The sequence below is a fragment of the Balaenoptera physalus genome, assembly GCF_965194825.1.
Source record: "Balaenoptera physalus genome assembly, chromosome: 16".
NCBI classification, from domain to species: domain Eukaryota; kingdom Metazoa; phylum Chordata; class Mammalia; order Artiodactyla; family Balaenopteridae; genus Balaenoptera; species Balaenoptera physalus.
In genome coordinates, this window is record NC_138898.1 from 14,073,217 (window position 1) to 14,089,795 (window position 16,579).

The following is a 16,579-nucleotide window of genomic DNA, read 5'->3' on the forward strand; positions in this document are numbered from 1 at the left end:
AGCACCTGGAAAACCCACACATTTCACAAATGGCACTGTAGCCCAGTAGAAGAGGGGTGGCCAAGGCATATCTAGAGGTGCATTATGCTGAAGTTTGGGGGTCCACAGGGAACCAGTCCACCCCCCACTTCCAGCCAATGTTGCTGACTTCAGTTGGGAATCTACCTCTCTCCCACTCCATCCCAAGTTCCAGAAGTGGTGCATGACAAAGTACCGAATCCTCCTGAACAGGGATTAATTAAAAGATGGGCGCATCACCTACGTCTCAGCTCTTGAACCAGCCACACCTGAAACCAGATCGCCCCAGAACTTTACATTTCCCCGAGTTAGTACATTTCCTGTTTAACTTAAACCAACTCAGAAGTAAGTTTTCTATTACTTACATCCAGAAGAATCTTGACAGCTTTGTGGGCCCTTGGCAGGGTGTTTGCTTGACTCAGCTTTGGGGTGGAGAAGGCAGACTATGAATTCAGTGTTGTCAGCCTGGGCGTCCCAGGTCTTTAGGGCTCTTGAACCCTCTCCTCACCCTCGCAGCCCCGCCACCCCTGACTAATTACTCAATTTTCCAATCACTTTGTGTGGAATCCTTCAAGGCCCCCCCTCCTTTTATCCCCTTTCACGTCTGTAGCCACTGGAAACTATCACCACAGTCCTTACGATGTGAACAACACAAGAAGTTCCCTGCCGTTCTAAACAGTGGCTGACAACCATTTACGAAACCTGCAAACATTTCACCACTCCTAAATCAACCCCAGATGACAAAATAATCATCATCATGAAACTAATGGAAACCCGAAAGAGGATGGATTTGGACCATGTTTGTCATTACCCATGATGAGGGGTGATCAGGAAAAAGTCTTGAGAAAGACATGAAAATGAAGCAAACTGATTGCTCCTTGGACGACGTCTCAGCCCCCATCCTCATGAGATTCAAGTCCTACTTTTTCCTGGAAACAATTGGTAGCATCTCTTGGCACCCTTCTGGTCAGGAATTGGTAAAAAGAAAAGAAAAGAGAGCATGAGAGAAAGGCTCAATGCCTTGTCACTGAAATTAGACTCCCAGGGTCTACAGGGATGTTTGGAAGAGAGGTCTCAAACTGCGAGCTTGCACCTGCATGCTGGTGGTTCCTCACGATGATTTTAAAATCAGGACATTTCTCATAAAAGTCCAGATTTCAGTGTCTTTTGAAAAATCAGAACACGTGGCAATATGGAATCAGCATTCCCCCTGGTTAATTACCCTGCTCATTTCATTAACTTCTTACCTGTCTGGCTATCTGAATTTGCAATGATTGATTTCAGATTTAGATCCTATGTACTTTTAAAAAGTCATTTAAAAATTATGATACTATTGACTTCAGACATGTCTGATTGACACAGAATGGCTCTACCTGATGGGGCCCCTCCACCATGATTTCATCTCCGCCAGCCCCCTGCTTACTGGCCCCAGCTGCACTGGCCTCCAGGTGGCTCCCATCTGAGGGCTTTTGCCCTTGCTGTTTCTTCTTTCTAGAATATTCTTCCCCAGATATGGGCAGAGCTCACTCACTCCAGCTCTGTGCTCAGAGGCCGCCTGCTCAGAGAGCCCTCCCCTGCCCCCCTCCCCCCTGCACTTTCTATCCACCTTCTCTTGATTTTTCCCCACAGACTCATGACCATCTGACATTCTGTGTACTTTACACATTTAGGTTTTTATCTTTGGTCTTTCCCCACTCAACTGCAGCTCCATGAAGGAGTAGATTTTGGTTGCTTCTGTTCTCTACTGTATTTCTCGTGTCCAGAGTAGGTCCTGGTACACAGCTGGTGCTCAGTACATATTTTTGAATGAATGAATGAAATTCCGTTTTCTGCATTCAAGAGGAAATGGAGGGGGGCTGAAGTGGAGGAGAAAGGCGAAAGGAGGCAAACCCAGATAGTCTGCACACCTGGTCACTGAAAATCCAGCAGTGGCTTCTGGAGAAAAGCACATTTTCCACAACAGAAGAAAGGGAATAAGAAGAAAAATGAAATCAGAGGCTACCACGGCGTTTGAGTTTGCACAGACAAGCGGGCAAGGATTTTTGGAAGCATTCTTCTCTGCCTCTGACCCGTGCTGCCCAAAGTCCAACTCTTCCTGGGAGGTGGGGGGAAGGGGGGGTCCGCTCTGCCAGGCACTGGTCACGTGACAGGCAAGTCCCGCCCCCGGGGGCCGCGGTGTCCTCATCCGCACAGATTTTAATCCCGGAGGGCTGGGCGTTCCAGGCTGCCTGCTGCGGACTTGTCTCTGCAACTTCTCACGTGGGGACGAGGAAAGACAGTGTCTCTGACCTTATCTGGAAAAACCTGAGCCGTTTTCCAGCTCGAGCCCCGCACCCCTGGGAATTTCCCTTCTCTTCCACTCCAAACTGTACCCAACTGCAACAGTGCCCCACCGTGAGATATGATTTCCATAGTTACTTTTGCTCCAACAGGTAATAAACGGTATTGGACAATCAGATGTGTATCAGATGCCCTTCTATGCAGGTCATAGTTGTTAACTCTGATGATGTAGATTCATGATCCTCACTTCCTAAGTGGGGAAACTGACGTTAGAAGAACTTAAGTAAACCCAAGGTCATGAGGATAGTAAGTAGTAGACTTGGACAGACTGGCTCTTAACCCCTGTATTATGCTGCACCTGAGGCTGATAGAATACACCAATACATCCTCGTAAAATACTGAAAAATTACAATTAAGACTGATGGTCCCTTTGTTTCCCTCTCATGCCTGTCCCTAATTAATTGTCCAGTTAAGTGAAGGTCAAAGAGAAGGAAAATTTAATTCCTTCTATAGTAGTTAAGGAGGCAGGGAGTGCAGGGGTTATGAAGACAACCTCTAGAACCATCTGCATACAAAGCCTGGCTCTACTCCTTACTTGCTGTGTGACCTCGAGCAAGTCACTTAACCTCTCTGTTCCTTACTTTCCTCCTGAAAATATGAAGAGTAATAGACTTCCTTCATAGAATTGTTGTGAGGAATAAGTCAGTTGATCCCTATACTCAATCAGAACAGATCCTGTCATCGAGTAAGCACGCAGAGGTCATTTTAATTAGCATCATATTCATCCAAAGGCCAGCCATTCCTCTTCCAAAGATGTAAGACACAGACTGAATGTGTCCAGACACATGCTCTGAGATGACTTTACCGACATTCTTGACAGACTCATCTGTTTCACTTTATTCCCCTGAAAACTGAGCGCAGAACTGCAATTCTGGTTAGCAGAAAATTCTGTTATTTGAGGCATTTGCTGTAAGCAGCTTGCAGGGACAAGCTTTAGGAATAAAGGATTTCATTTAAATGAAGAGATCTCGGGGAAAATTTCACACATTCAGATGCGTGTTTCTCTTTCTTCATTCATGAATCCTGCCATACCCGGATGCCGCTTTTGCTATAATTACCTGGTGGACTTGATTTTTAAACCGTTTTTGTCTTACGCAGTTAAAAACATGTGAAACCATTTGTCTGAAATGCTTGCTATATCTTTTCCAAACACATAATAAGATAAAGACAGAACTCTAAAGAAAAAAATTCATGCATGTTGTAAGTTAATATGGAAAGGGTACATCCCCCCATTAAAAAGAAGATTGCCCTTTAGAGACTAGTAGATTCTTCCAGAACGTGTGAAATCCCAAGACTGCCGCTACCTGGAGAACAGGAAGGAACATTCCCCAGGCAAGTAAGCTTCACTTTCACTCTTTTCTTTGAGTACTTTTGGGGGTGGTGCAAGTAAGAACCGACACTCTCTGAAAGAGCAGGCCATGTTCCCATCCATCACTGTATTGAAGCTCTCTAACAAACCTAATATGGATGGCATCTGCCCCAAGAACTGGGGAAGAGTCTGGGGCTCAGAGAGCCCGAGTCCTCTGCCCAATGTCACACAGCCGGTAGGTGGTGGAGTGGGGAGTCCATTCCATGCGCTCCCCATCAGCTGCCCAACCTCCCTCATCTCTGCCTTTGGGCCCCACATCACAGCCAAGGACCTAGCCTGGTCTGAGGAGGAGGTCATGCCCCCCACTGGTTGGCAAGGAATGCCAGAGGTTCTTAAGAAATGTCACCTAGAGAAGGATGTCATGATCCACCGCCATTCCTTTTTCCATTGTTGTTTTAGAAGAAGTCCATTCATTCTCAATGGAAAGCCCACAAAAACGGGCTCACTGAGGATGAAGGATGCTGTTGAAAGGTAAGAAGAGACCGTCAATAAAGCTCAGTGGGTCACAGAGAAGTCTCTGGGATTGTCTGCGCCCTTGTCCTAGGAGGGCTGCAGGTCACGTGGTAGAACCAGCCTGTGCTTTGGGTCAGAGAGACCTGGAATGTCATCGGGCAGCTACTTGACCTGTGCAAGCCTCAGTTTTCCCATTTGTTAATCGAACACACATATGTCATGGGTTTTTTTTTTTTTTTTTTGGAGAGGATTAAATGAGCTTGGTGAAAGTGTCTGGCATATCATAACTCCTGTGAGAGATTTTAAAATCCACTTCTTCCCTCTCCAATTCCCCTCCCTGAATATTGAGATTATTTTGATTCAAAATTCTCAGATAAAGGCATACCTGTATGCCTTTAATTCTTCAAAGTCCCAAAAGTCTGGGGAAGTTTCATTCATTAGATAACAGCACAAGGTAGCACAGGGAACTACAGTCAATATCTTGTAATAACATATAATGGAAAAGAATCTGAAAAAGAATATATATATATATATATATATATGTATATATATGTATAACTGAATCACTTTGCTGTACACCTGAAACAATTCAACATTGTAAATTAACTGTATTATTATTACTATAATATATAGTTAAATATATCACTATATTAACTATATTATTATTGTATAATAACTTCAATTTTTAAAAATGATTTTAAAAAACCATCAATAGGGATAGCTAACTCTTACATCCTCTCACTACAACCCTATGCAGTAGATATTTTATCTCTGTTCTATGATATGGAAACTGAGGCATAGTTAGGGGAGACAGAGCTGGGATTTGAACCAGCAGCTGAGCTCTCAGGTCTCAGCTCTCACTCATATACCACCATCTATAAAACCTGATGAAGACCAGAATTTATACTAGCTTAGCTGGTAGAGCATATCAGATCCGGAACGTTCTGAGCAGGTACCTTTCAAAGCTGGAGTTAGGAGGGGGCCATGCGTCTTTGGCAGGATAAGGTAGCAGAAGAAAAATGAGTAATCTTTTGCTTTTCTTTTTCAATTCATTAAGGTTTGTTGGGGTGAGCAAGAACCTCATTTTTTTTCTTCCCACGACTTCCCTTTCATTTTAACGGGGAAACGTGCGTGCATTTCAAAGACCACTCAATAGCAGCGTTGAAGTCTCAAGTTCAATCACAATGTCCCCATTGTGGCTGGGGGACTCCTTGGCCTTTAAGCTTGGGTTATAAAAATTTGGTCTGAGCCCAAAGTCTGGCTTTAATAGAATATTTTAATTTTGTTTAATGAATATAATTTTAAATCTGTTTGGCAGTTTTAAAATGTGTTCTTTTATTTTCAAATTAAAATTTACTAATGTTCAGTGCTTTCCTGGGGGTGGGAGTGAGGCAAGGAGTGGGTGTGATAATAATACAAGCATTTATTGAGGGCTTACTATGTGCCAGACACCCTGCTACCTCTTTCAACCCTCACAACCTCCTAACGTACAGCGACCGTTGCCTCTACTGTTTGGGAAGTTGAGTGGGGCTCAGTCCCCAACCCGAGACAGCATAGTTAGTGAGTGATGGACTTACGGTTCAGACCAAACTGTCTGAGTTCAGGGTCTGTGTTATTAACCACTGCCCTACATTCTCTTGATGCTGAAAAAGGACTCCATTGACCAATAGCTTAAAGGCACATCATTGGCCCAGTATGTAATTCCCTATAACCTCAAACGTAATGACAGCTGGCTTGAGCATAATAGCTGGCTTACTGAGCATTCAATGTGGGCAGGCACTGTAGCAAAGCAAAGTGTTTTACATGTACTGCCTCATTTAAATTGTCACAATGGCCTTTTGAAGCAGTTATTATTGTCATTATTATCATCATCCCCATTTTACAGAGGGGAAACTGAGACTCAGAGAGCTTAGGGTCATGTAAGTTTGTAAATAATACATTTAAGCTTAAATAATAATAATAATAACAACAATAATACTGTAGCCGACTCTGATATAGCTCGTACTATTTGCCATGTACTATTGCAAACACTTTATATTTATTAGCTTGATCTCCATGATAACCACCCTGTATTACAGGTGAAGAAACCGAGGCACATAAAAGTTAGGTAACTTGCCTAAAACTAAATAGTTGGTTAATGCTGAGCAAGGATTTGAACCCAAGCAGCCTGGCTCCTGGCTCACAAATCTTAGAGGCTCATGCTCTTAATCTCTAGGCTGTAAGTCAGAGCCAAGGCTTGAATTTGGAAAGATTCTCCCTTTTCCTACCTGTTCTCCCCACCACCTCTTAAGGGAAGCAGAAGGTCATTGTCTGTCTGAGGCAGGGAGTAAGCCATGGGCATTGTCCGACACAGCTGGCCATGGGCATTGTCCGACACTAGTCACAGAAGCCAGTGTACTGCTCTTATCAAGTTGGGCATGGCTTCTTTGAATAAGAGTCTGCAAAGTTGGGTCTTTCTCTCCATCCTTCTGCTTGAATATTAGAAAGCTCAAGAAGTCTTATCTCTGCCCCCTGAAACCTCAAGGGGAAAGAAGAGGCAGGGTGCTATTGGTGAAAACACCCTGGGATCCTGCCATCAGAGGTGACAGATTGGGTCCTTCTTGCCTTTGGGTCGCAATTAGCCCAATGCCTAGAACACAGCTCAGTAAATAATGCTGAATAAATGAGGGAAAGAATGAATGCATTTGGAACTTTCCCCCATCACCATGCAACACGTGAGGCACGTAGGAGGCACTCAATAAATAATAAATCAGTGAAATGGTATATGTAATGTCCCAAGCGCATGATCTTCCTGTCAACAAAATCTGTCTTGTCAGATTGCAATAGCTCAGGGGTCAGCAAACATTCTATAGAAGGCCATGCAGTCCCTATAGTAACTACTCAACTCTGCTAGCACAGAAGGGGCCACAGACAATAGCTTAGACCGGCTAGCTGCAGTGATGCAGCCATCATTTCAACAGATTTCAACTCTAAACTTTAGTTATTCTACAAGGACAGGCTCAAGGTTCTGTGAGAATCAGGTGATGTCTCTTATTTTGAACCCAACTTTTATACCTGACCATCACTTAATATCCTCCAAGCAAAACGATTGGAGACTGACTTTAAAATCTAGCTCTCCAGGGCAGACATGTAGAGAAAACGTAGCTCTCGTTACATGAGCAGGCGTGGGGTGGGGTGGGCGTGGAGGCTGGATATCCTAGTGGTTAGGAATCAAAACTGGGTTCAATCCTGGTTCTGACATGAGCCATATAACCTTGGACGACTTACTTCTCCATGAGATTCAATTTTCGCATCTGTAAAATAGGGGTGATAATAATATCACATTCCATCTAAGGCTATTTGGAGTCAGAAATATAAGTGTTTGCTTTGCACAGTGCCTGGCACATAATAAGTGTTCAATAACTATGGGCCACTCGTTATTCTCAAACAAACCTTGTTTCTTTTTAAAAAACAAAACAAAAAAACAATTCACTAAAAATAGGCACAAAGATACGCCAGCAAAACTGCAGGGAAAGACATTTCCAAATCAGTTTCCTAAAGACACTCAGCAAGGCATTCCAGAGCTCCCGAGGTGTCAGAAAACTCTCCACTCTAGATCAAACCACTAGCAAGTCCCCTCATCTCTCTGCTCACCCCCCCATCCCCCCAAAAGCCTGCTTCTGTGTCCTTTTATCACTTTGTCTTTCTTGTGGGTGCCAGAGCAATGCTGAAGACATTCGGAGCGTTTCAGACATTTGCTGTGTTTAAGACATTCTTTCTCCCTCCCACCCCCCTTCCCTCCACACTCCAAAATTAAAGTCTCCGGGGAGTATGGTCTCTTTAGCATGAGGAGAACACCAGAGAGCCCCGGTGGCCCGTCACAGACCAGAGGTGAATAATCTTCTCGGCTCCATTCTTTTTCACGGCTGGATGGGGCCAAAACTTTGTTTACAACACAAGCGGCAAGTCACAACTTGTTATGCCACATGACACCTTCCAAGCCGCGAGTCACCGCTTCCCTCTACTGTACCAGTCGCACAAAAGGCCAGAGGTGCAGGAATCTGCCCCCTGTGCTCCTCCCCCCCCCACCCCCTTCCCAACTGGGAAGGGCATTCAGACCTTTGCTGGGGAGACAAGTGTTTCTAGAACACCATGAAACAAAAGTCCCCATACGTGCAAATAATACACACCCACAAAAGGAAACAATCTTTTTTGCAGCGATACCCTTTCTGTCTTTCCTATGAGGAGGTTTCCTCCCTGCGTGGAATTTCCATCAGCACTGGGGTTGATACCAAACTCGGGGATGCAGCGGACATTCTCCGCATTTCGGGGAGCTGCCCATTAACGAAGACCTAAAAGTTTGTACTTACACGTTGCACCCCACATGCCAGAAAAACACATATGTGTTCCCAGGAACAAAAAAATTGTTCTGGAAACTACTAACACCTTAACCACTAAGTTACTACAGGAAGGGGATGGGAGGTGAAGAAATTGACCAGAAGGAATGCAAGCCATTTTTGACCTTTGGCTTCTGCATATCCAAACAAGAGGAAAGAAACATCTCCTTTGGAGGAAGGGGCGCCCCGGAACCTGCTTTTTCAGTGGAGCCTGAGAGGGAGTGATCCGAAGGAGATGGGAATTCCAGCCCTCCCATCTCGCTTTACCCCAAGAACATCTTTGGAACCCAAATCAAATCGAGATCTTTCAACCGTGGACTCAGAAACCCCCTTTCTGTGTCCACTTGAATCAAACACGTCAAACAGGCAGGAATTTGACTTGGCCGAGGTGAGGAGAACTGGTGGTTTTCGCCCTGTTTTGGTGACCTTCAAGGGCTTATTTATGCACTTCAAACTCATGACCTAATACATGTTGGTTTGGCTTCTCTTCTCATAATAGCAGCCTGTAAAAAGCTTTTGAGAATTCCCCGTGTTTTCTTATTTTGGGTCAAGAAAATAAAATCGATATCTAAGTAACCTTAAAAAAAAACTCAGCCTGCACAATCTAAAAATTTGGAATGTTTCCACTACGACTACGGCTATCTCTGAAAGCCTCAAGATCATCAGAGTTAAGCCCCACATTTGCCATTTTTAAGGTGAGATATTTGGTAACAGCATATGTGAGAATTAGCTAAGAGGGACTTTTTGACATAAGTCAAACAATGACATTTAAAACTCACGTTAAAGCAATTACCGTGTGGAATTTTTCCGTGTTTTTCCCATTTCTCAATCAGAAGTGTATATGTTTTCAACATAGTTTCTTGCTGTAATTTTCTTTCTTGGCAAACCACATCTTACCATGAAACCCAAAGTATGCATGCTACAGAAACAATAATGGTTGAAACAGACTCGGCCGTCTCTGGCATGATTTTTCTTTGCAAAATTAAAACATCTTTTGGCTAATATACTGTACATTTCAGCTATGAAAGACCATTCTTGGGAGATGAACAGAAAAGAAAGGGGAGCTAACAGATTCAGCTGATGCGAGACAAAAGTAAGTTGCTGTCTTCAGACAGTAGTCAAACCCTCCAGTTCCTCATTCTTTGGGGGGAAAAATGTCGATTTTATCATTTTTTCCTTTAGTTAAAATCACAGAGAGCTGACAATTCTCCTCAGAATGATTGTGAGTAGATATGTACGGATATGTTAAATTTGGGAATGCACAGATTTTTAAAATCTAACTTTACTAGATCTTCAAAAGGAAACCAGAGGGGGAAAAAAATCCAGTGCCATTGAAATCACAACCCGTTTTCACGTTATTGACACACTACTGTGGAGACTAAGTGACAAAATAATTTCTGGCCCCTTTTAAATCCTTGGTTCATTTTAAAATATGTCTAAATGGACATTACGGGGCAAAGACAATCGGCCATGTGCACATTCTCAAAACTGGTGAGAAGTAAACCTGTCTCCCTTGGCTGTCTGTTTCTCTGAGCTCCTGTTTTAAATTTCTGCATACATACGAAGGCAGAGGCAGCCTTTGCAAAACAGCACCAGCAGCTACATCTGCGCCCTCACTAGTATCATCAGATGGGTGATGACAGGAATGACGAAGCCCTGCTTTCTACAGACCTGGGTCTGTGTGCAGAGACGCCCTCATCCATCCCTCTAGGCTTCATCCCAAAGTGGGGGCCCTCCCAGCCCTCCCCGACCCTCGGGCCGCCTGTCCCAGATTCAGGCAACCTCCAGCCTCCCCTAACCTTCAAAGTGGCAAAGATAAATCGTTCCAGTTACCTGACTCTTGGGACCACCTGTTCCAAATTATTCTTTGCTCTCCAAATGTTTATAATCTAACCCCCAAGCAACAACCCACCCATAGCGATCCAGCACCTTCCGGTAAACTGGATTTGGACAGCCTACCGTAACATTTTAGGGCCTTGCCACTGCCGGTAAATTTATTGACTCTTTTTAGGAACTAAAATGGGTGGCGTTATAGTATTGAAGGAACAAATCAAATTAGCCCTTGTAAATAGTCGTTTTCTTTTCCCTTTACATAACCATGTACAACCTTCTAAATATCATGACTCACCAGAGTCCAGATTTGTGTTTTCTAAATACTTAATATGATTTTTCTGCCGTCTAAGACAACAGCAAAAAACATCAGGGTAGAGTCAGAAAATAATCGTGTTCAGCGCATTTAAAACTATCCAAATACAGCATCTCTCTCCAAGGGAAACGAGAGCAGAAATGTTCTCTGAGGCAAGGTTTTCATAGCCCCGTCGGCAGAGGGCTAAAGGCCTAGATTCTGGCCTCATTCACTCTTCAGCCTCTTGTAAGTCATTTGACTTGTGACTCAGTTTCTTTGTTAACAAAGTTGGGAAAATAATAATAGTAATAGTAAAAAAAAAAATAATAGCGATACCTAACTCAAAATGTTGTTGTGCGAGCCATCCTGAAAATACAAGTCAAGAGCTAATTTCAGGCCTGGCATGTAAATGCTCAGCTATTTTTCATCATTATTAAATACACGGATATAATTTAAGCAGAGAGACATGGCAAAGGCACCAACAGAATGAAAGTGAGCAAAAAGAAAGAAAAAAAAGCAGCAAAAAAAAAAAAAAAAAATTTAAAGCCTGTGGCTTTCTTCGTCCTCTTCCTCTCAATCTACCTGGCAGGTACTCTCGTATCTTGAAACTGATTTTAAATCACACGCAACAAAGAACTAGTCTTGGCCCCTCTGATTCCTTTACAGCAAGACAGTGGGTCTGAGACAGTCATTTCAAGTATTTGTCACCTGATTGAGGGGGTTTATCCTCGGATTAGAAGAGGTGTTAGTTAAACACCATTAGGCCAGTTACGATCTTCAAATAAGAAGATGAAGCATTGTCTCCAGCTAATTCTCTGCTAATTGTTTCCCTACCGGAGCCTTCTTTTTGTTTTGTATGTTTGGGACTGTTTGAACAGCCACAAACGGTAGGGGGACAAAAAGTGGGCCATTCCGAAGGCTGTTATGACACTGGGGGATGGGGGGTCAGGGAGGAAGATGGGGAGTGAGCAAGGCCTTGTGGGGAGAGTGAGTGTATGTGTGTGTTTTCTGTCAACAGGCCATGTTTTCTCAACTCTGGGGTTAATTCTCTGTAAAGAGATTCCTTTTGATCCAAGTCCACCGACTCCTTTTTCAGAGCAGATAGCTAGGAAAAAAAGTTTCCTTCCATCAACAAAACCCAGTCTTGGCAAGAGTCAGAAGGTTCAGCCTTTGGAGGTAACTGAATAACCAGCCACTTCACCTCCACAAACCCCCCAGATAAGGAGAACTACATCAGGAGAACGAGGTAAAAAATCTTAGGGGGAGAAAGTTATCCTCTCCCAGAAGGAGCTGATGTCAGGCCGGAGAGCCTTGCATTTTACCTGTGCCTAGTGGAGAGGAAGCCTTTCCACCCAGTCTACACCCACACACACTCAACACTCCAACACTCAACACTACACCTCAGACCTGTGGCCACTGCCTAATACTTATGGTTTTACTTCTTCCCCAAGCATTTTTATGCTAAGCAGGCCTGTCCCACAAAGACAAAACTCAACGCCTGTTACAATGCATCTCCTTGGAGAAGATAATGCGCTGTGTGTGGTGTGCTTGGATATTGAGGGCCAGGCAAAAATCTAAGCAAGATACCTCCACTCCCTTCATTTTTTCCTGACAGCCATGGGCTCTTTCTGCCGAGAGAGAGAGAGAGAGAGAGAGAGAGAGAGAGAGAGAGAGAGAGAGAGAGAGAGAGAGAGAGAGAGAGAGAGAGGCATCTGTCATGAGCTGCTAGGAGCCCCACTAATGCACCATCACGGCCTGCGATTTTATTGTACAAGGAGTTTATTGCTGGCCTAATTAGTTTCAAACTGGGCATTCCAGCTGAGGACACCTAGAAAACATCTGGTGGAAGGAGTAAGAATGAGTCCTCGTTTCAGAGCTGGTTAGGTTGGCTTTCGGCATAACTCTGGTCTCCTGCGCCTGACACAAGTTATCTTTGGAAAAGTAACTGAAAAAATAAGGAAACGGTTTCTTCTTTGTGGGAAAGGAGTCTTCTTGTCCTGGGGGAACCCAAAACGTCTTAAAGTGGACGTGCCTGGATTGTGGATACCTTTTTTCAAACTGCCCGGGGTCTCAGTAGCCAGCTCAACCTAATTCAAAATATACTTAGCTACATTGCCGTTTTTTTTTTTTTGCCGAGGACTATTTTGCTTTCCCAACAGCAGCTAGCATTTTATCAATTTATCCGTCTGGAACAAGGCTTGTGATCTCTTACATACAATTTAAACCAGAAGTAATACCGCCTATTTGAAACAGCATGTCTTGGGTGTTTTTGCCAAATGGTAATCCTATAACAAGTCAACAAATCATATTTCTTTATGATGTGTTTAATACAACACAAAAGGCATAAAAAGAAGATTCTAAAACTCCAGTGATTAAATCATCTGTTTTTTTTTAATCTCAAAATATTGGGATAACGACATTTTGTTGTATTTCCTTTAGTTATTTCATATTAGGAAAGATGTATGTGTTTATAGAATATTCTCATACCCGCGGCCACTATACTAGGTGAGCTATTTCAAGACAGGAAAAATGCCAAGACCTTTCAGGTAAAATAGTTAATCATATCGTGAAGCTAAAGTTATAAGAATGGAGCTACTAACTAACTTGGTATGGGACACATGAACTGCTTTTTTCAAAGTTCAAGTCCTTTCAGATCTAGCCACCTGGGTCGAAATCGCAAAATTTAGAATTTCCTCAAAAGGCGAGGAGACCTGGAATACAAATGTGATTTTATGCTTACTCTAAAGCAAGATTCAAACGGTCACCATTTGTTATATAAATTACTTATTAACTTTTCCTAGTCTGAGGATGTCTAAATGCAAAGAAGTATAAAGTTTAAGATGCTTAAGGTGATGGGGAGAGAAAAGTCAAAAAAAAAAAAAAAAAGAAAGAAACTTTCTTGGGTAAAGTTGCCTGAAAGATTTTTTCACAAACATTATTTTAAAAAGGAGGTCCTCCTTCTATCCCCCCGCCCCCAAAAGGGCCATAGGCTGGTAAAGCGGCTACTAAGCTCATACTCTGCTAGTAGAAATTTTACTCAAGCAAGACAGAGCTCGCGAAATTAACAGATTCGGTTTGAAACACAATTGTCCGCTGGTTATAATTTCCTTTGGAAGGGAGCTCCCTAACTCAAACCCAATTCAGCACTCAGATTCTCACCTGATGTTTGTAAATCATTACACCTCCGCTCTGACTTGCCCACAACACCCAACTCCGATGTTCACTCATTTCACTGCACCTCGTAATTAAAAAGTACCTCCACCACGGGTGATTTATATCTACCTCAACCTTATATATACATATATAAAAGTAATTCTGAAGATTACGTTGCATTTCGGGGAAAGGGGGGAGAAAAGAAAACGGTATCCATCAAAAACGCGGCATCAGTCTTGCTTTTTAAAGAGCATTCGCAACGCAGCAACGCGTACGCTCGCTGTCAACTCTTAGCCCAGGCGAGGCTTCGTTTAGGGGAAGTAGGAACCCCTCACCCGTCAGAGCGCTTCACTTTCAGCAGCTGAGGATTTTGCGCACTGAGGATTTTGTGATGCGAATGTTTTGCCCTGTCAAGCTGTCCTAATATTCCTTGAGTTTATAACCTATTTGCTTGGGGGCAGGGAATATATTTAAGGGCCAGCACGGCCGTTTAACCTCCAGGCTGCAAGGCTAAAAAACCATTCAATTCTCCGCTTTGTCCCATTACAACAAAACCCTCGCTTCCTTCTAAACATCCTTTTGATGTTCCAAGTTTCAACTCCAACTTCAGCCAGCGCCAGGACGCGGGTTCCGGTACAAAGCCGGGAGAGCTGGACCAGCGCGGGCCAAGCGCAAACGGACTTTAAAAAAAGAAATGCAGCTAGAAAAAAGGCTCAGTGGGCCATTCCAGCCCCATCCCGGGAATTCCAGCCATTTGCTCCACAGTTACCCCATAACCAGCGCCCGAGGGCGTGAGTTTGGCTCCCGGCGCCTCTTGGTCCGGTTAGGGGAGCGCCCCTCATCGCGAGCCACCCGGGCCATAAAACGAACCAAACGCGGAGGACCCAGGCGAGTCTACACCGCCTGCGCTCTATGCACTTGTCCCGCGCGCGGGGGTGCAAATTTCAGGGTCGTCGCCTCCCGGGCGCACGGGGAAACTGAGGCCTGGAGCCCAGGACAGACTTTCCCGAGACAGGATCTGCCCGCTGTCCCCGCTGCCCTTGTGCCTGAGGCGCCCTGGGAGCCCCGGGCGCCCCGACAGCTGCGGAGGCCCCGGCTGGCCGAGTGCGGGAGAGACGCCCCAGGCCAGGGGGTTCGGGTCAACCCCGGCCCGGCGAATCGCGGCGGGCGGCCCGGGCTGGGCGCCGCGGTTGGTACTCACCGCGCGCAGTGGAGAGGGCGCCCCGGCGCGGTGCGGTGCCGGCGGCCGGGCGGGCGCGGGTCGGACGCGGCGGGGCTGACTGCGGCGGGCACGTTGCTACCTCCGCTGCCGCCGTTGCCTCCGCCTCCTGGGCTGCCGCGGCCGCTGCCTGCGCGTGGAGGACCGGCCCCTTCCCCTCCCTCGGCCGGGCCCTCCCTCTGCCCCCGCCCGGGTCCCCGCGCCGCGGCGTGGGCGCGTGGGGGCGCCGAGGCGCGACGCCGGGCTGCGCGGGCGCACACCCCCGGCGGCTGGACGCGCGGCGCGGCGCTGCGGCCCTGCAGCTGCCTCCGCGCTGTTCTCTGCGCCTGCCGCCCAGCCGGACGCGCTAGCTCCAGCCGGTCCTAGAGGAGGCGAGGGCCCAGCCTCCTCCCCACCCACCGACACCCACACCTCCTCCCTCTGCAACCCAGGCATGGCCCCCGAGAAGAGAAAGCCTGCTTGGAAGGGACCTCAAGGGTGACACTGAATTCATTCATTCAGCCACCTATTCATTCATTCATTCATTCAACATATATGGAATATCTACTGCGCCGGGTACAGCTCCTCGGAGATTCAGCTAGAACAAGACAGACTAGTTTTGTGCCTTCCCGGAACTTATTCTCACATGGGGAGACAGACCGTAAACAAACAATCAAGTAAAGAATCAAGACAACTTCATAAAGTTATCATTATTATGGAGGGGGAAAATTACGTTCTGGGGCAAGGGAACAGTAATCTTGGCTGGAGTAGTCAGGGAGGACCTCTCTGAGGAGGCGACATTTGTATGATGAGAAAGTGCCATTTCTGGTTATATCTGCAGGAGGAGAGTTCAAGAATCTCCTTTCACCCATTTTACAGGTAGGGGAAACTGAAGTCCCAAGAACTTAATTGGCTTACCCAAAGTCAGTGGTATAACCCCCTCCACACATACCCTCAAATTAAGGCACCCCACTTGCTTCATCCTCTCCTGGCCACCTGTTTCAGTCTTCCCCATAATAAACTGTTGTGAACAGAGTCTATGCAGCATTTTTCTCCCTCTCACACACTTTCTAATATTTATGAAGCCCTGTTATGGAACACTCGGATGCCTCAGTCCGAAAACAGTGTCAACCACTGCCATTTGTTAAGCTCAAGAAATACAGGGTACCCAGATAAATGTGAATTACAGAAAAACAAGGAATAACTTTTAGAATAAGTATGTCCTAGGTGATACATACTTATACTAAAAAAGTATTCACTTTTCTCTGAAATTTCAGTTTAACTGGATGTCCTATATTTTTCTTTGCTAAATCTGGCTGCTCTAAGCTCATCTAGTTTGCGGGACCCTTCTTATCTCCTCTGGTCCCCCAAAGAGACTGGAAGGTAGATGCTGCCAGCATGCCCGTTTTTACAAATGATCAAGTCTTAGCTCAAAGAAGGCAGAAAGTGTCTGAGCCAGGGCTGAAGTTCAGGTACAGCTGTCTCCAAAGCCCTTGCTCTAGAGATATAATATAGAGCCGTCAACTCCACTTGTGGGGTTACTGGGA

The 16,579-nt window shown here is 45.2% G+C and overlaps 1 protein-coding gene across 3 annotated transcripts in view; it reads right to left on the reverse strand.

Annotated features, from left to right (window-relative positions):
* The window catches only part of EYA2 (EYA transcriptional coactivator and phosphatase 2), a 291,980-nt gene that overhangs the window by 243,359 nt on the left and 32,042 nt on the right, over positions 1-16,579 (reverse strand). The window contains exon 1 of one of the 3 annotated variants that reach the window (XM_082431406.1): positions 15,036-15,167. The exons of 1 other annotated variant lie outside the window; for it this stretch is intronic. The gene's annotated coding sequence lies outside the window, so the exon portion shown is untranslated. Of the gene's footprint in view, positions 1-15,035; positions 15,168-16,579 lie in introns of those variants that run through there. One more of the 3 variants, XM_082431408.1, reaches the window with a different exon arrangement.